Raw genomic sequence first — 20,186 nt, 5'->3', positions numbered from 1 at the left:
CAGTCCCACCAACAGTGTAAAAGTGTTCCTATTTCTCCAAATCCTCTCCAGCACCTGTTGTTTCCTGATTTTTTAATGATGGCCATTCTAACTGGTGTGAGATGGTATCTCACTGTGGTTTTGATTTGCATTTCTCTGATGGCCAGTGATGAGGAGCATTTCTTCATGTGTTTTTTGGCTGCATAAATGTCTTCTTTTGAGAATTGTCTGTTCATGTCCTCTGCCCACTTTTTGATGGGGTTGTTTGTTTTTTCTTGTAAATTTGTTTGGGTTCATTGTAGATTCTGGATATTAGCCCTTTGTCAGATGAGTAGGTTGCAAAATTTTCTCCCATTGTGTAGGTTGCCTGTTCACTCTGATGAGAGTTTCTTTTGCTGTGCAGAAGCTCTTTAGTTTAATGAGATCCCATTTGTCGATTTTGGCTTTTGTTGCCATTGCTTTTGGTGTTTTAGACATGAAGTCCTTGCCCACGCCTATGTCCTGAATGGTATTGCCTAGGTTTTCTTGTAGGATTTTAATGGTTTTAAGACTAATATATAAGTCTTTAATCCATCTTGAATTAATTTTGGTATAAGGTGTAAGGAAGGGATCCAGTTGCAGCTTTCTACATATGGCTAGCCAGTTTTCCCAGCACCATTTATTAAATAGGGAAGCCTTTCCCCATTTCTTGTTTTTGTCAGGTTTGTCAAAGATCAGATAGTTGTAGCTATGCGGCATCATTTCTGAGGGCTCTGTTCTGTCCCATTGATCTATGTCTCTGTTGTGGTACCAGTACCATGCTGTTTTGGTTACTGTAGCGTGATGCCTCCAGCTTTGTTCTTTTGGCTTAGGATTGACTTGGCGATGCGGGCTCTTTTTTGGTTCCATATGAACTTTAGAGTAGTTTTTTCCAATTCTGTGAAGAAAGTCATTGGTAGCTTGATGGGGATGGCATTGAATCTATAAATTACCTTCGGCAGTAAGTATGGCCATTTTCACGATATTGATTCTTCCAACCAATGAGCATGGAATGTTCTTCCATTTGTTTGTATCCTCTTTTATTTCATTGAGCAGTGGTTTGTAGTTCTCCTTGAAGAGGTCCTTCACATCCCTTGTAAGTTGGATTCCTAGGTATTTTATTCTCTTTGAAGCAATTGTGAATGAGAGTTCACTCATGATTTGGCTCTCTGTTTGTCTTTTATTGGTGTACAAGAATGCTTGTGATTTTTGTACATTAATTTTGTATCCTGAGACTTTGCTGAATTGGCTAATCAGCTTAAGGAGATTTTGGGCTGAGACAATGGGGTTTTCTAGATATACAATCATGTCATCTGCAAACAGGGACAATTTGACTTCCTCTTTTCCTAATTGAATACACTTTATTTCCTTCTCCTGCCTGATTGCTCTGGCCAGGATATTCCTTTTTCAACTATCGACCATTTAGCGCTCCGAATGTCCACTTGCAGTTTCTGCAGAAAGAGTGTTTCAGAACTGCTCAATCAAAACTAAGGTTGAACTATGTTAGTTGAATGCACAGAAGAGAAAGAAGTTTCGCAGAATTCTTCTGTGTAGTTTTTTTTTGAAGATATTCCTTTTTCCACTACAGGCCTCTTAGCGCACCGAATGTCCACTTGCAGTTTCTATAGAAAGAGTGTTTCAGAACTGCACAATCAAAAGTAAGGTTCAACTATGTTAGTTGAATGCACGGAACACAAAGAAGTTTCAGGGAATGCTTCTGTGTAGTTCTTATTTGAAGATATTCCTTTTCCACTATAGGCCTCTTAGCGCTCCGAATGTCCACTTGCCGTGTATTCAGAAAGAGTGTTTAAGATCTGCTCAATCAAAAGTAAGGTTCAACTCTGTCAATTGAATTCACAGATCAGAAAGAAGTTTCACAGAATGCTTCTGTGTAGTATTTGTTTGAGGATATTCCTTTTTCCACTGTAGTCCGCTTAGCGCTCCGAATGTCCACTTGCAGTTTCTACAGAAAGAGTGTTTAAGAACTGCTCAATCAAAAGTAAAGTTCAACTCTGTTAGTTGAATGCACAGGTCAGAAAGAAGTTTCACCGAATGCTTCTGGGTAGTTTGTATTTGAAGATAATCCTTTTTCCAGTATAGGCCTCATAGCTCTCCGAATATCCCCTTGCAGTTTCTACAGACAAGAGTGTTTCAGAACTGCTCAGTCAAAAGTAAGGTTCAGCTATGTGAGTTCAATGCACAGAACAGAAAGTAGCTTCACAGAATGCTTCTTTGTAGTTTTCATTTGAAGATATTTCTTTTTGCACTTGAGGCCTCATAGCGCTCCGAAGGGCACTTGCAGTTTCTAATGAAAGAGTGTTTCTTAATTCCTCAAAGTAAGGTTCAACTCTGTTATTTGAATGCACAGAACAGAAAAAAGTTTCACAGAATGCTTCTGTGTAGTTTTTATTTGAAGATATATCTTTTTCCACTATAGGCTTCTTAGCGCACAGAATGTCCACTTGCAGTTTCTACAGAAACAGTGTTTCAGAACTGCTCAATAAAATGTAAGGTTCAACTCTGCTAGTAGGATGCACAGATCAGAAAGTATTTTCACAGAATGCTTCTGGGTAATTTGTATTTGAAGATATTCCTTTTTCCACTATAGGCCTCTTAGCGCTCCGGATGTCCAATTGCAGTTTCTACAGAAAGTGTGTTTCAGAAGTGCTCAGTCAAAAGTAAGGTTAAACTCAGTTAGTTGAATGCACAGATCAGAAAGTAGTTTCACAGAATGCGCCTGTGTAGTTTTTATTTGAAGATATTACTTTTTCAACTATAGGCCTAATTGCGCTCCGAATGTCCTCATGCAGTTTCTACGGAAAGAGTGTTTAAGAACTGCACAATCTAAAGTAAGGATCAACTCTGTTAGTTGAATGCACAGATCACAAAGGAGTTTCACAGAATGCTTCTGTGTAGTATTTTTTGAAGATATTCCTTTTTCCACTGTAGTCCGCATAGCGCTCCGAATGTCCACTTGCAGTTTCTACAGAAAGAGTGTTTCAGAACTGCTCAATCAAAGGTAAGGTTCAATTATGTTAGTGGAATGCAGAGAACAGAAAGATGTTTCACAGAATGCTTCTGTGTAGTTTTTTTGAAGACATTCCTTTTCCCACTATAGGCCTCTTAGCGCACCGATTGTCCACTTGCAGTTTCTACAGAAAGAGTGTTTCGGAACTGCTCAATCAAAAGTAAGGTTCAACTATGTTAGTTGAATGCACCGAACACAAAGAAGTTTCACAGAATGCTTCTGTGTAGTTCTTATTTGAAGATATTCCTTTTCCACTATAGGCCTCTTAGCGCTCCGAATGTCCACTTGCAGTTTATTCAGAAAGAGTGTTTCAGATCTGCTCAATCAAAAGTAAGGTTCAACTCTGTTAGTTGAATGCACAGATCAGAAAGAAGTTTCACAGAATGCTTCTGGGTAGTTTGTATTTGAAGATATTCCTTTTTCCACTATAGGCCTCATTGCGCTCCGGAAGTCCAATTGTAGTTTCTACAGAAAGTGGGCTTCCGAAGTGCTCACTCAAAAGTAAGGTTAAACTCAGTTAGTTGAATGCACAGATCAGGAAGGAGTTTCACGGAATGCTTCTGTGTAGTATTTATTTGAAGATATTCCTTTTTCCACTGTAGTCCGCTTAGCGCTCAGAATGTCCACTTGCAGTTTCTACAGAAAAAGTGTTTCAGAACTGCTCAATCAAAAGTAAAGTTCAACTATGTTAGTTGAATGCACGGAACAAGTTTCACAGAATGCTTCTGTGTAGTTCTTATTTGAAGATATTCCTTTTCTACTATACGCCTCTTAGCTCTCCGAAGGTCCACTTGCAGTTTATTCAGAAAGAGTGTTTCAGATCTGCTCAATCAAAAGTAAGGTTCAACTCTGTTAGTTGAATGCACAGATCAGAAAGAAGTTTCACAGAATGCTTCTGGGTAGTTTGTATTTGAACATATTCCTTTTTCCACTATAGGCCTCTTAACGCTCCGGATGTCCAATTGCAGTTTCTACAAAAAGTGTGTTTCAGAAGTGCTCAGTCAAAAGTAAGGTTAAACTCAGTTAGTTGAATGCACAGATCAGAAAGTAGTTTCACAGAATGCTTCTGTGTAGTGTTTATTTGAATATATTCCCTTTTCCACTACAGGCCCCTTAGCGCTCCGAATGTCCACTTGAAATCTCTGTAGAAAGAGTGTTTCACAACTCCTCAATCAAAAGTAAGATTCAAATCTGTTAGTTGAATGCACTGATCAGAAAGAAGTTTCACAGAATGCTTCTGTATAGTCTTTATTTGAAGATAACCCTTTTTCCACTGTAGTCCGCTTAGCGGTCCGAATGTCCACTTGCAGTTTCTACAGAAAGAGTGTTTTAGAAATCCTCAATCAAAAGTAAGGTTCAACTCTGTTAGTTGAATGCACAGAACAGAAAGATGTTTCACAGAATGCTTCTCTGTAGTTTTTATTTGCCGATATTCCTTCTTCCCCTATAGGCCTTTTAGCGCTCCGAATGTCCACTTTCAATTTCTATAGAAAGAGTGTTTCAGAACTGCTCAATCAAAACGAATTTTCAACTCTGTTAGTTGAATGCACTGATCAGAAAGAAGTTTCACAGAATGCTTCTGTGTAGTCTTTATTGGAGGATATTCCTTTTTTTTTATGATTTTTTTTTATTATTATACTTTAGGGTTTTAGGGTACATGTGCACAATGTGAAGGTTTGTTACATATGTACCCATGTGCCATGTTGATTTCCTGCACCCATTAAGTCGTCATTTGGCCTTACGTGTATCTCCTAATGCTGTCCCTCCCCCGTCCCCCCACCCCACAACAGTCCCCGGAGCGTGATTTTCCCCTTCCTGTTTCCATGAGTTCTCATTGTTCAATTCCCACCTATGAGTGAGAACATGCGATGTTTGGTTTTTCGTCCTTGCGATAGTTTACTGAGAATGATGTTTTCCAGTTTCATCCGTGTCCCTACAAAGGACACGAACTCATCATTTTTTATGGCTGCATAGTATTCCATGGTGTATATGTGCCACATTTTCTTAATCCAGTCTATCGTTGTTGGACATTTGGGTTGGTTCCAACTCTTTGCTATTGTGAATAGTGCCGCAATAAACATACGTGTGCATGTGTCTTTATAGCAGCATGACTTATAGTCCTTTGGGTATATACCCAGTAATGGGATGGCTGGGTCAAATGGTATTTCTAGTTCTAGATCCCTGAGGAATCGCCACACTGACTTCCACAATGCTTGAACTAGTTTACAGTCCCACCAACAGTGTAAAAGTGTTCCTATTTCTCCAAATCCTCTCCAGCACCTGTTGTTTCCTGATTTTTTAATGATGGCCATTCTAACTGGTGTGAGATGGTATCTCACTGTGGTTTTGATTTGCATTTCTCTGATGGCCAGTGATGAGGAGCATTTCTTCATGTGTTTTTTGGCTGCATAAATGTCTTCTTTTGAGAATTGTCTGTTCATGTCCTCTGCCCACTTTTTGATGGGGTTGTTTGTTTTTTCTTGTAAATTTGTTTGGGTTCATTGTAGATTCTGGATATTAGCCCTTTGTCAGATGAGTAGGTTGCAAAATTTTCTCCCATTGTGTAGGTTGCCTGTTCACTCTGATGAGAGTTTCTTTTGCTGTGCAGAAGCTCTTTAGTTTAATGAGATCCCATTTGTCGATTTTGGCTTTTGTTGCCATTGCTTTTGGTGTTTTAGACATGAAGTCCTTGCCCACGCCTATGTCCTGAATGGTATTGCCTAGGTTTTCTTGTAGGATTTTAATGGTTTTAAGACTAATATATAAGTCTTTAATCCATCTTGAATTAATTTTGGTATAAGGTGTAAGGAAGGGATCCAGTTGCAGCTTTCTACATATGGCTAGCCAGTTTTCCCAGCACCATTTATTAAATAGGGAAGCCTTTCCCCATTTCTTGTTTTTGTCAGGTTTGTCAAAGATCAGATAGTTGTAGCTATGCGGCATCATTTCTGAGGGCTCTGTTCTGTCCCATTGATCTATGTCTCTGTTGTGGTACCAGTACCATGCTGTTTTGGTTACTGTAGCGTGATGCCTCCAGCTTTGTTCTTTTGGCTTAGGATTGACTTGGCGATGCGGGCTCCTTTTTGGTTCCATATGAACTTTAGAGTAGTTTTTTCCAATTCTGTGAAGAAAGTCATTGGTAGCTTGATGGGGATGGCATTGAATCTATAAATTACCTTCGGCAGTAAGTATGGCCATTTTCACGATATTGATTCTTCCAACCAATGAGCATGGAATGTTCTTCCATTTGTTTGTATCCTCTTTTATTTCATTGAGCAGTGGTTTGTAGTTCTCCTTGAAGAGGTCCTTCACATCCCTTGTAAGTTGGATTCCTAGGTATTTTATTCTCTTTGAAGCAATTGTGAATGAGAGTTCACTCATGATTTGGCTCTCTGTTTGTCTTTTATTGGTGTACAAGAATGCTTGTGATTTTTGTACATTAATTTTGTATCCTGAGACTTTGCGGAAATTGCTAATCAGCTTAAGGAGATTTTGGGCTGAGACAATGGGGTTTTCTAGATATACAATCATGTCATCTGCAAACAGGGACAATTTGACTTCCTCTTTTCCTAATTGAATACACTTTATTTCCTTCTCCTGCCTGATTGCTCTGGCCAGGATATTCCTTTTTCAACTATCGACCATTTAGCGCTCCGAATGTCCACTTGCAGTTTCTGCAGAAAGAGTGTTTCAGAACTGCTCAATCAAAACTAAGGTTGAACTATGTTAGTTGAACGCACAGAAGAGAAAGAAGTTTCGCAGAATTCTTCTGTGTAGTTTTTTTTTGAAGATATTCCTTTTTCCACTACAGGCCTCTTAGCGCACCGAATGTCCACTTGCAGTTTCTATAGAAAGAGTGTTTCAGAACTGCACAATCAAAAGTAAGGTTCAACTATGTTAGTTGAATGCACGGAACACAAAGAAGTTTCAGGGAATGCTTCTGTGTAGTTCTTATTTGAAGATATTCCTTTTCCACTATAGGCCTCTTAGCGCTCCGAATGTCCACTTGCCGTGTATTCAGAAAGAGTGTTTAAGATCTGCTCAATCAAAAGTAAGGTTCAACTCTGTCAATTGAATTCACAGATCAGAAAGAAGTTTCACAGAATGCTTCTGTGTAGTATTTGTTTGAGGATATTCCTTTTTCCACTGTAGTCCGCTTAGCGCTCCGAATGTCCACTTGCAGTTTCTACAGAAAGAGTGTTTAAGAACTGCTCAATCAAAAGTAAAGTTCAACTCTGTTAGTTGAATGCACAGGTCAGAAAGAAGTTTCACCGAATGCTTCTGGGTAGTTTGTATTTGAAGATAATCCTTTTTCCAGTATAGGCCTCATAGCTCTCCGAATATCCCCTTGCAGTTTCTACAGACAAGAGTGTTTCAGAACTGCTCAGTCAAAAGTAAGGTTCAGCTATGTGAGTTCAATGCACAGAACAGAAAGTAGCTTCACAGAATGCTTCTTTGTAGTTTTCATTTGAAGATATTTCTTTTTGCACTTGAGGCCTCATAGCGCTCCGAAGGGCACTTGCAGTTTCTAATGAAAGAGTGTTTCTTAATTCCTCAAAGTAAGGTTCAACTCTGTTATTTGAATGCACAGAACAGAAAAAAGTTTCACAGAATGCTTCTGTGTAGTTTTTATTTGAAGATATATCTTTTTCCACTATAGGCTTCTTAGCGCACAGAATGTCCACTTGCAGTTTCTACAGAAACAGTGTTTCAGAACTGCTCAATAAAATGTAAGGTTCAACTCTGCTAGTAGGATGCACAGATCAGAAAGTATTTTCACAGAATGCTTCTGGGTAATTTGTATTTGAAGATATTCCTTTTTCCACTATAGGCCTCTTAGCGCTCCGGATGTCCAATTGCAGTTTCTACAGAAAGTGTGTTTCAGAAGTGCTCAGTCAAAAGTAAGGTTAAACTCAGTTAGTTGAATGCACAGATCAGAAAGTAGTTTCACAGAATGCGCCTGTGTAGTTTTTATTTGAAGATATTACTTTTTCAACTATAGGCCTAATTGCGCTCCGAATGTCCTCATGCAGTTTCTACGGAAAGAGTGTTTAAGAACTGCACAATCTAAAGTAAGGATCAACTCTGTTAGTTGAATGCACAGATCACAAAGGAGTTTCACAGAATGCTTCTGTGTAGTATTTTTTGAAGATATTCCTTTTTCCACTGTAGTCCGCATAGCGCTCCGAATGTCCACTTGCAGTTTCTACAGAAAGAGTGTTTCAGAACTGCTCAATCAAAGGTAAGGTTCAATTATGTTAGTGGAATGCAGAGAACAGAAAGATGTTTCACAGAATGCTTCTGTGTAGTTTTTTTGAAGACATTCCTTTTCCCACTATAGGCCTCTTAGCGCACCGATTGTCCACTTGCAGTTTCTACAGAAAGAGTGTTTCGGAACTGCTCAATCAAAAGTAAGGTTCAACTATGTTAGTTGAATGCACCGAACACAAAGAAGTTTCACAGAATGCTTCTGTGTAGTTCTTATTTGAAGATATTCCTTTTCCACTATAGGCCTCTTAGCGCTCCGAATGTCCACTTGCAGTTTATTCAGAAAGAGTGTTTCAGATCTGCTCAATCAAAAGTAAGGTTCAACTCTGTTAGTTGAATGCACAGATCAGAAAGAAGTTTCACAGAATGCTTCTGGGTAGTTTGTATTTGAAGATATTCCTTTTTCCACTATAGGCCTCATTGCGCTCCGGAAGTCCAATTGTAGTTTCTACAGAAAGTGGGCTTCCGAAGTGCTCACTCAAAAGTAAGGTTAAACTCAGTTAGTTGAATGCACAGATCAGGAAGGAGTTTCACGGAATGCTTCTGTGTAGTATTTATTTGAAGATATTCCTTTTTCCACTGTAGTCCGCTTAGCGCTCAGAATGTCCACTTGCAGTTTCTACAGAAAAAGTGTTTCAGAACTGCTCAATCAAAAGTAAAGTTCAACTATGTTAGTTGAATGCACGGAACAAGTTTCACAGAATGCTTCTGTGTAGTTCTTATTTGAAGATATTCCTTTTCTACTATACGCCTCTTAGCTCTCCGAAGGTCCACTTGCAGTTTATTCAGAAAGAGTGTTTCAGATCTGCTCAATCAAAAGTAAGGTTCAACTCTGTTAGTTGAATGCACAGATCAGAAAGAAGTTTCACAGAATGCTTCTGGGTAGTTTGTATTTGAACATATTCCTTTTTCCACTATAGGCCTCTTAACGCTCCGGATGTCCAATTGCAGTTTCTACAAAAAGTGTGTTTCAGAAGTGCTCAGTCAAAAGTAAGGTTAAACTCAGTTAGTTGAATGCACAGATCAGAAAGTAGTTTCACAGAATGCTTCTGTGTAGTGTTTATTTGAATATATTCCCTTTTCCACTACAGGCCCCTTAGCGCTCCGAATGTCCACTTGAAATCTCTGTAGAAAGAGTGTTTCACAACTCCTCAATCAAAAGTAAGATTCAAATCTGTTAGTTGAATGCACTGATCAGAAAGAAGTTTCACAGAATGCTTCTGTATAGTCTTTATTTGAAGATAACCCTTTTTCCACTGTAGTCCGCTTAGCGGTCCGAATGTCCACTTGCAGTTTCTACAGAAAGAGTGTTTTAGAAATCCTCAATCAAAAGTAAGGTTCAACTCTGTTAGTTGAATGCACAGAACAGAAAGATGTTTCACAGAATGCTTCTCTGTAGTTTTTATTTGCCGATATTCCTTCTTCCCCTATAGGCCTTTTAGCGCTCCGAATGTCCACTTTCAATTTCTATAGAAAGAGTGTTTCAGAACTGCTCAATCAAAACGAATTTTCAACTCTGTTAGTTGAATGCACTGATCAGAAAGAAGTTTCACAGAATGCTTCTGTGTAGTCTTTATTGGAGGATATTCCTTTTTTTTTATGATTTTTTTTTATTATTATACTTTAGGGTTTTAGGGTACATGTGCACAATGTGAAGGTTTGTTACATATGTACCCATGTGCCATGTTGATTTCCTGCACCCATTAAGTCGTCATTTGGCCTTACGTGTATCTCCTAATGCTGTCCCTCCCCCGTCCCCCCACCCCACAACAGTCCCCGGAGCGTGATTTTCCCCTTCCTGTTTCCATGAGTTCTCATTGTTCAATTCCCACCTATGAGTGAGAACATGCGATGTTTGGTTTTTCGTCCTTGCGATAGTTTACTGAGAATGATGTTTTCCAGTTTCATCCGTGTCCCTACAAAGGACACGAACTCATCATTTTTTATGGCTGCATAGTATTCCATGGTGTATATGTGCCACATTTTCTTAATCCAGTCTATCGTTGTTGGACATTTGGGTTGGTTCCAACTCTTTGCTATTGTGAATAGTGCCGCAATAAACATACGTGTGCATGTGTCTTTATAGCAGCATGACTTATAGTCCTTTGGGTATATACCCAGTAATGGGATGGCTGGGTCAAATGGTATTTCTAGTTCTAGATCCCTGAGGAATCGCCACACTGACTTCCACAATGCTTGAACTAGTTTACAGTCCCACCAACAGTGTAAAAGTGTTCCTATTTCTCCAAATCCTCTCCAGCACCTGTTGTTTCCTGATTTTTTAATGATGGCCATTCTAACTGGTGTGAGATGGTATCTCACTGTGGTTTTGATTTGCATTTCTCTGATGGCCAGTGATGAGGAGCATTTCTTCATGTGTTTTTTGGCTGCATAAATGTCTTCTTTTGAGAATTGTCTGTTCATGTCCTCTGCCCACTTTTTGATGGGGTTGTTTGTTTTTTCTTGTAAATTTGTTTGGGTTCATTGTAGATTCTGGATATTAGCCCTTTGTCAGATGAGTAGGTTGCAAAATTTTCTCCCATTGTGTAGGTTGCCTGTTCACTCTGATGAGAGTTTCTTTTGCTGTGCAGAAGCTCTTTAGTTTAATGAGATCCCATTTGTCGATTTTGGCTTTTGTTGCCATTGCTTTTGGTGTTTTAGACATGAAGTCCTTGCCCACGCCTATGTCCTGAATGGTATTGCCTAGGTTTTCTTGTAGGATTTTAATGGTTTTAAGACTAATATATAAGTCTTTAATCCATCTTGAATTAATTTTGGTATAAGGTGTAAGGAAGGGATCCAGTTGCAGCTTTCTACATATGGCTAGCCAGTTTTCCCAGCACCATTTATTAAATAGGGAAGCCTTTCCCCATTTCTTGTTTTTGTCAGGTTTGTCAAAGATCAGATAGTTGTAGCTATGCGGCATCATTTCTGAGGGCTCTGTTCTGTCCCATTGATCTATGTCTCTGTTGTGGTACCAGTACCATGCTGTTTTGGTTACTGTAGCGTGATGCCTCCAGCTTTGTTCTTTTGGCTTAGGATTGACTTGGCGATGCGGGCTCTTTTTTGGTTCCATATGAACTTTAGAGTAGTTTTTTCCAATTCTGTGAAGAAAGTCATTGGTAGCTTGATGGGGATGGCATTGAATCTATAAATTACCTTCGGCAGTAAGTATGGCCATTTTCACGATATTGATTCTTCCAACCAATGAGCATGGAATGTTCTTCCATTTGTTTGTATCCTCTTTTATTTCATTGAGCAGTGGTTTGTAGTTCTCCTTGAAGAGGTCCTTCACATCCCTTGTAAGTTGGATTCCTAGGTATTTTATTCTCTTTGAAGCAATTGTGAATGAGAGTTCACTCATGATTTGGCTCTCTGTTTGTCTTTTATTGGTGTACAAGAATGCTTGTGATTTTTGTACATTAATTTTGTATCCTGAGACTTTGCTGAATTGGCTAATCAGCTTAAGGAGATTTTGGGCTGAGACAATGGGGTTTTCTAGATATACAATCATGTCATCTGCAAACAGGGACAATTTGACTTCCTCTTTTCCTAATTGAATACACTTTATTTCCTTCTCCTGCCTGATTGCTCTGGCCAGGATATTCCTTTTTCAACTATCGACCATTTAGCGCTCCGAATGTCCACTTGCAGTTTCTGCAGAAAGAGTGTTTCAGAACTGCTCAATCAAAACTAAGGTTGAACTATGTTAGTTGAATGCACAGAAGAGAAAGAAGTTTCGCAGAATTCTTCTGTGTAGTTTTTTTTTGAAGATATTCCTTTTTCCACTACAGGCCTCTTAGCGCACCGAATGTCCACTTGCAGTTTCTATAGAAAGAGTGTTTCAGAACTGCACAATCAAAAGTAAGGTTCAACTATGTTAGTTGAATGCACGGAACACAAAGAAGTTTCAGGGAATGCTTCTGTGTAGTTCTTATTTGAAGATATTCCTTTTCCACTATAGGCCTCTTAGCGCTCCGAATGTCCACTTGCCGTGTATTCAGAAAGAGTGTTTAAGATCTGCTCAATCAAAAGTAAGGTTCAACTCTGTCAATTGAATTCACAGATCAGAAAGAAGTTTCACAGAATGCTTCTGTGTAGTATTTGTTTGAGGATATTCCTTTTTCCACTGTAGTCCGCTTAGCGCTCCGAATGTCCACTTGCAGTTTCTACAGAAAGAGTGTTTAAGAACTGCTCAATCAAAAGTAAAGTTCAACTCTGTTAGTTGAATGCACAGGTCAGAAAGAAGTTTCACCGAATGCTTCTGGGTAGTTTGTATTTGAAGATAATCCTTTTTCCAGTATAGGCCTCATAGCTCTCCGAATATCCCCTTGCAGTTTCTACAGACAAGAGTGTTTCAGAACTGCTCAGTCAAAAGTAAGGTTCAGCTATGTGAGTTCAATGCACAGAACAGAAAGTAGCTTCACAGAATGCTTCTTTGTAGTTTTCATTTGAAGATATTTCTTTTTGCACTTGAGGCCTCATAGCGCTCCGAAGGGCACTTGCAGTTTCTAATGAAAGAGTGTTTCTTAATTCCTCAAAGTAAGGTTCAACTCTGTTATTTGAATGCACAGAACAGAAAAAAGTTTCACAGAATGCTTCTGTGTAGTTTTTATTTGAAGATATATCTTTTTCCACTATAGGCTTCTTAGCGCACAGAATGTCCACTTGCAGTTTCTACAGAAACAGTGTTTCAGAACTGCTCAATAAAATGTAAGGTTCAACTCTGCTAGTAGGATGCACAGATCAGAAAGTATTTTCACAGAATGCTTCTGGGTAATTTGTATTTGAAGATATTCCTTTTTCCACTATAGGCCTCTTAGCGCTCCGGATGTCCAATTGCAGTTTCTACAGAAAGTGTGTTTCAGAAGTGCTCAGTCAAAAGTAAGGTTAAACTCAGTTAGTTGAATGCACAGATCAGAAAGTAGTTTCACAGAATGCGCCTGTGTAGTTTTTATTTGAAGATATTACTTTTTCAACTATAGGCCTAATTGCGCTCCGAATGTCCTCATGCAGTTTCTACGGAAAGAGTGTTTAAGAACTGCACAATCTAAAGTAAGGATCAACTCTGTTAGTTGAATGCACAGATCACAAAGGAGTTTCACAGAATGCTTCTGTGTAGTATTTTTTGAAGATATTCCTTTTTCCACTGTAGTCCGCATAGCGCTCCGAATGTCCACTTGCAGTTTCTACAGAAAGAGTGTTTCAGAACTGCTCAATCAAAGGTAAGGTTCAATTATGTTAGTGGAATGCAGAGAACAGAAAGATGTTTCACAGAATGCTTCTGTGTAGTTTTTTTGAAGACATTCCTTTTCCCACTATAGGCCTCTTAGCGCACCGATTGTCCACTTGCAGTTTCTACAGAAAGAGTGTTTCGGAACTGCTCAATCAAAAGTAAGGTTCAACTATGTTAGTTGAATGCACCGAACACAAAGAAGTTTCACAGAATGCTTCTGTGTAGTTCTTATTTGAAGATATTCCTTTTCCACTATAGGCCTCTTAGCGCTCCGAATGTCCACTTGCAGTTTATTCAGAAAGAGTGTTTCAGATCTGCTCAATCAAAAGTAAGGTTCAACTCTGTTAGTTGAATGCACAGATCAGAAAGAAGTTTCACAGAATGCTTCTGGGTAGTTTGTATTTGAAGATATTCCTTTTTCCACTATAGGCCTCATTGCGCTCCGGAAGTCCAATTGTAGTTTCTACAGAAAGTGGGCTTCCGAAGTGCTCACTCAAAAGTAAGGTTAAACTCAGTTAGTTGAATGCACAGATCAGGAAGGAGTTTCACGGAATGCTTCTGTGTAGTATTTATTTGAAGATATTCCTTTTTCCACTGTAGTCCGCTTAGCGCTCAGAATGTCCACTTGCAGTTTCTACAGAAAAAGTGTTTCAGAACTGCTCAATCAAAAGTAAAGTTCAACTATGTTAGTTGAATGCACGGAACAAGTTTCACAGAATGCTTCTGTGTAGTTCTTATTTGAAGATATTCCTTTTCTACTATACGCCTCTTAGCTCTCCGAAGGTCCACTTGCAGTTTATTCAGAAAGAGTGTTTCAGATCTGCTCAATCAAAAGTAAGGTTCAACTCTGTTAGTTGAATGCACAGATCAGAAAGAAGTTTCACAGAATGCTTCTGGGTAGTTTGTATTTGAACATATTCCTTTTTCCACTATAGGCCTCTTAACGCTCCGGATGTCCAATTGCAGTTTCTACAAAAAGTGTGTTTCAGAAGTGCTCAGTCAAAAGTAAGGTTAAACTCAGTTAGTTGAATGCACAGATCAGAAAGTAGTTTCACAGAATGCTTCTGTGTAGTGTTTATTTGAATATATTCCCTTTTCCACTACAGGCCCCTTAGCGCTCCGAATGTCCACTTGAAATCTCTGTAGAAAGAGTGTTTCACAACTCCTCAATCAAAAGTAAGATTCAAATCTGTTAGTTGAATGCACTGATCAGAAAGAAGTTTCACAGAATGCTTCTGTATAGTCTTTATTTGAAGATAACCCTTTTTCCACTGTAGTCCGCTTAGCGGTCCGAATGTCCACTTGCAGTTTCTACAGAAAGAGTGTTTTAGAAATCCTCAATCAAAAGTAAGGTTCAACTCTGTTAGTTGAATGCACAGAACAGAAAGATGTTTCACAGAATGCTTCTCTGTAGTTTTTATTTGCCGATATTCCTTCTTCCCCTATAGGCCTTTTAGCGCTCCGAATGTCCACTTTCAATTTCTATAGAAAGAGTGTTTCAGAACTGCTCAATCAAAACGAATTTTCAACTCTGTTAGTTGAATGCACTGATCAGAAAGAAGTTTCACAGAATGCTTCTGTGTAGTCTTTATTGGAGGATATTCCTTTTTTTTTATGATTTTTTTTTATTATTATACTTTAGGGTTTTAGGGTACATGTGCACAATGTGAAGGTTTGTTACATATGTACCCATGTGCCATGTTGATTTCCTGCACCCATTAAGTCGTCATTTGGCCTTACGTGTATCTCCTAATGCTGTCCCTCCCCCGTCCCCCCACCCCACAACAGTCCCCGGAGCGTGATTTTCCCCTTCCTGTTTCCATGAGTTCTCATTGTTCAATTCCCACCTATGAGTGAGAACATGCGATGTTTGGTTTTTCGTCCTTGCGATAGTTTACTGAGAATGATGTTTTCCAGTTTCATCCGTGTCCCTACAAAGGACACGAACTCATCATTTTTTATGGCTGCATAGTATTCCATGGTGTATATGTGCCACATTTTCTTAATCCAGTCTATCGTTGTTGGACATTTGGGTTGGTTCCAACTCTTTGCTATTGTGAATAGTGCCGCAATAAACATACGTGTGCATGTGTCTTTATAGCAGCATGACTTATAGTCCTTTGGGTATATACCCAGTAATGGGATGGCTGGGTCAAATGGTATTTCTAGTTCTAGATCCCTGAGGAATCGCCACACTGACTTCCACAATGCTTGAACTAGTTTACAGTCCCACCAACAGTGTAAAAGTGTTCCTATTTCTCCAAATCCTCTCCAGCACCTGTTGTTTCCTGATTTTTTAATGATGGCCATTCTAACTGGTGTGAGATGGTATCTCACTGTGGTTTTGATTTGCATTTCTCTGATGGCCAGTGATGAGGAGCATTTCTTCATGTGTTTTTTGGCTGCATAAATGTCTTCTTTTGAGAATTGTCTGTTCATGTCCTCTGCCCACTTTTTGATGGGGTTGTTTGTTTTTTCTTGTAAATTTGTTTGGGTTCATTGTAGATTCTGGATATTAGCCCTTTGTCAGATGAGTAGGTTGCAAAATTTTCTCCCATTGTGTAGGTTGCCTGTTCACTCTGATGAGAGTTTCTTTTGCTGTGCAGAAGCTCTTTAGTTTAATGAGATCCCATTTGTCGATTTTGGCTTTTGTTGCCATTGCTTTTGGTGTTTTAGACATGAAGTCCTTGCCCACGCCTATGTCCTGAATGGTATTGCCTAGGTTTTCTTGTAGGATTTTAATGGTTTTAAGACTAATATATAAGTCTTTAATCCATCTTGAATTAATTTTGGTATAAGGTGTAAGGAAGGGATCCAGTTGCAGCTTTCTACATATGGCTAGCCAGTTTTCCCAGCACCATTTATTAAATAGGGAAGCCTTTCCCCATTTCTTGTTTTTGTCAGGTTTGTCAAAGATCAGATAGTTGTAGCTATGCGGCATCATTTCTGAGGGCTCTGTTCTGTCCCATTGATCTATGTCTCTGTTGTGGTACCAGTACCATGCTGTTTTGGTTACTGTAGCGTGATGCCTCCAGCTTTGTTCTTTTGGCTTAGGATTGACTTGGCGATGCGGGCTCTTTTTTGGTTCCATATGAACTTTAGAGTAGTTTTTTCCAATTCTGTGAAGAAAGTCATTGGTAGCTTGATGGGGATGGCATTGAATCTATAAATTACCTTCGGCAGTAAGTATGGCCATTTTCACGATATTGATTCTTCCAACCAATGAGCATGGAATGTTCTTCCATTTGTTTGTATCCTCTTTTATTTCATTGAGCAGTGGTTTGTAGTTCTCCTTGAAGAGGTCCTTCACATCCCTTGTAAGTTGGATTCCTAGGTATTTTATTCTCTTTGAAGCAATTGTGAATGAGAGTTCACTCATGATTTGGCTCTCTGTTTGTCTTTTATTGGTGTACAAGAATGCTTGTGATTTTTGTACATTAATTTTGTATCCTGAGACTTTGCTGAATTGGCTAATCAGCTTAAGGAGATTTTGGGCTGAGACAATGGGGTTTTCTAGATATACAATCATGTCATCTGCAAACAGGGACAATTTGACTTCCTCTTTTCCTAATTGAATACACTTTATTTCCTTCTCCTGCCTGATTGCTCTGGCCAGGATATTCCTTTTTCAACTATCGACCATTTAGCGCTCCGAATGTCCACTTGCAGTTTCTGCAGAAAGAGTGTTTCAGAACTGCTCAATCAAAACTAAGGTTGAACTATGTTAGTTGAATGCACAGAAGAGAAAGAAGTTTCGCAGAATTCTTCTGTGTAGTTTTTTTTTGAAGATATTCCTTTTTCCACTACAGGCCTCTTAGCGCACCGAATGTCCACTTGCAGTTTCTATAGAAAGAGTGTTTCAGAACTGCACAATCAAAAGTAAGGTTCAACTATGTTAGTTGAATGCACGGAACACAAAGAAGTTTCAGGGAATGCTTCTGTGTAGTTCTTATTTGAAGATATTCCTTTTCCACTATAGGCCTCTTAGCGCTCCGAATGTCCACTTGCCGTGTATTCAGAAAGAGTGTTTAAGATCTGCTCAATCAAAAGTAAGGTTCAACTCTGTCAATTGAATTCACAGATCAGAAAGAAGTTTCACAGAATGCTTCTGTGTAGTATTTGTTTGAGGATATTCCTTTTTCCACTGTAGTCCGCTTAGCGCTCCGAATGTCCACTTGCAGTTTCTACAGAAAGAGTGTTTAAGAACTGCTCAATCAAAAGTAAAGTTCAACTCTGTTAGTTGAATGCACAGGTCAGAAAGAAGTTTCACCGAATGCTTCTGGGTAGTTTGTATTTGAAGATAATCCTTTTTCCAGTATAGGCCTCATAGCTCTCCGAATATCCCCTTGCAGTTTCTACAGACAAGAGTGTTTCAGAACTGCTCAGTCAAAAGTAAGGTTCAGCTATGTGAGTTCAATGCACAGAACAGAAAGTAGCTTCACAGAATGCTTCTTTGTAGTTTTCATTTGAAGATATTTCTTTTTGCACTTGAGGCCTCATAGCGCTCCGAAGGGCACTTGCAGTTTCTAATGAAAGAGTGTTTCTTAATTCCTCAAAGTAAGGTTCAACTCTGTTATTTGAATGCACAGAACAGAAAAAAGTTTCACAGAATGCTTCTGTGTAGTTTTTATTTGAAGATATATCTTTTTCCACTATAGGCTTCTTAGCGCACAGAATGTCCACTTGCAGTTTCTACAGAAACAGTGTTTCAGAACTGCTCAATAAAATGTAAGGTTCAACTCTGCTAGTAGGATGCACAGATCAGAAAGTATTTTCACAGAATGCTTCTGGGTAATTTGTATTTGAAGATATTCCTTTTTCCACTATAGGCCTCTTAGCGCTCCGGATGTCCAATTGCAGTTTCTACAGAAAGTGTGTTTCAGAAGTGCTCAGTCAAAAGTAAGGTTAAACTCAGTTAGTTGAATGCACAGATCAGAAAGTAGTTTCACAGAATGCGCCTGTGTAGTTTTTATTTGAAGATATTACTTTTTCAACTATAGGCCTAATTGCGCTCCGAATGTCCTCATGCAGTTTCTACGGAAAGAGTGTTTAAGAACTGCACAATCTAAAGTAAGGATCAACTCTGTTAGTTGAATGCACAGATCACAAAGGAGTTTCACAGAATGCTTCTGTGTAGTATTTTTTGAAGATATTCCTTTTTCCACTGTAGTCCGCATAGCGCTCCGAATGTCCACTTGCAGTTTCTACAGAAAGAGTGTTTCAGAACTGCTCAATCAAAGGTAAGGTTCAATTATGTTAGTGGAATGCAGAGAACAGAAAGATGTTTCACAGAATGCTTCTGTGTAGTTTTTTTGAAGACATTCCTTTTCCCACTATAGGCCTCTTAGCGCACCGATTGTCCACTTGCAGTTTCTACAGAAAGAGTGTTTCGGAACTGCTCAATCAAAAGTAAGGTTCAACTATGTTAGTTGAATGCACCGAACACAAAGAAGTTTCACAGAATGCTTCTGTGTAGTTCTTATTTGAAGATATTCCTTTTCCACTATAGGCCTCTTAGCGCTCCGAATGTCCACTTGCAGTTTATTCAGAAAGAGTGTTTCAGATCTGCTCAATCAAAAGTAAGGTTCAACTCTGTTAGTTGAATGCACAGATCAGAAAGAAGTTTCACAGAATGCTTCTGGGTAGTTTGTATTTGAAGATATTCCTTTTTCCACTATAGGCCTCATTGCGCTCCGGAAGTCCAATTGTAGTTTCTACAGAAAGTGGGCTTCCGAAGTGCTCACTCAAAAGTAAGGTTAAACTCAGTTAGTTGAATGCACAGATCAGGAAGGAGTTTCACGGAATGCTTCTGTGTAGTATTTATTTGAAGATATTCCTTTTTCCACTGTAGTCCGCTTAGCGCTCAGAATGTCCACTTGCAGTTTCTACAGAAAAAGTGTTTCAGAACTGCTCAATCAAAAGTAAAGTTCAACTATGTTAGTTGAATGCACGGAACAAGTTTCACAGAATGCTTCTGTGTAGTTCTTATTTGAAGATATTCCTTTTCTACTATACGCCTCTTAGCTCTCCGAAGGTCCACTTGCAGTTTATTCAGAAAGAGTGTTTCAGATCTGCTCAATCAAAAGTAAGGTTCAACTCTGTTAGTTGAATGCACAGATCAGAAAGAAGTTTCACAGAATGCTTCTGGGTAGTTTGTATTTGAACATATTCCTTTTTCCACTATAGGCCTCTTAACGCTCCGGATGTCCAATTGCAGTTTCTACAAAAAGTGTGTTTCAGAAGTGCTCAGTCAAAAGTAAGGTTAAACTCAGTTAGTTGAATGCACAGATCAGAAAGTAGTTTCACAGAATGCTTCTGTGTAGTGTTTATTTGAATATATTCCCTTTTCCACTACAGGCCCCTTAGCGCTCCGAATGTCCACTTGAAATCTCTGTAGAAAGAGTGTTTCACAACTCCTCAATCAAAAGTAAGATTCAAATCTGTTAGTTGAATGCACTGATCAGAAAGAAGTTTCACAGAATGCTTCTGTATAGTCTTTATTTGAAGATAACCCTTTTTCCACTGTAGTCCGCTTAGCGGTCCGAATGTCCACTTGCAGTTTCTACAGAAAGAGTGTTTTAGAAATCCTCAATCAAAAGTAAGGTTCAACTCTGTTAGTTGAATGCACAGAACAGAAAGATGTTTCACAGAATGCTT

The sequence above is a fragment of the Symphalangus syndactylus genome, chromosome 10 (assembly GCF_028878055.3).
Source record: "Symphalangus syndactylus isolate Jambi chromosome 10, NHGRI_mSymSyn1-v2.1_pri, whole genome shotgun sequence".
NCBI lineage: Eukaryota > Metazoa > Chordata > Mammalia > Primates > Hylobatidae > Symphalangus > Symphalangus syndactylus.
This window is presented reverse-complemented; position numbering follows the sequence as displayed.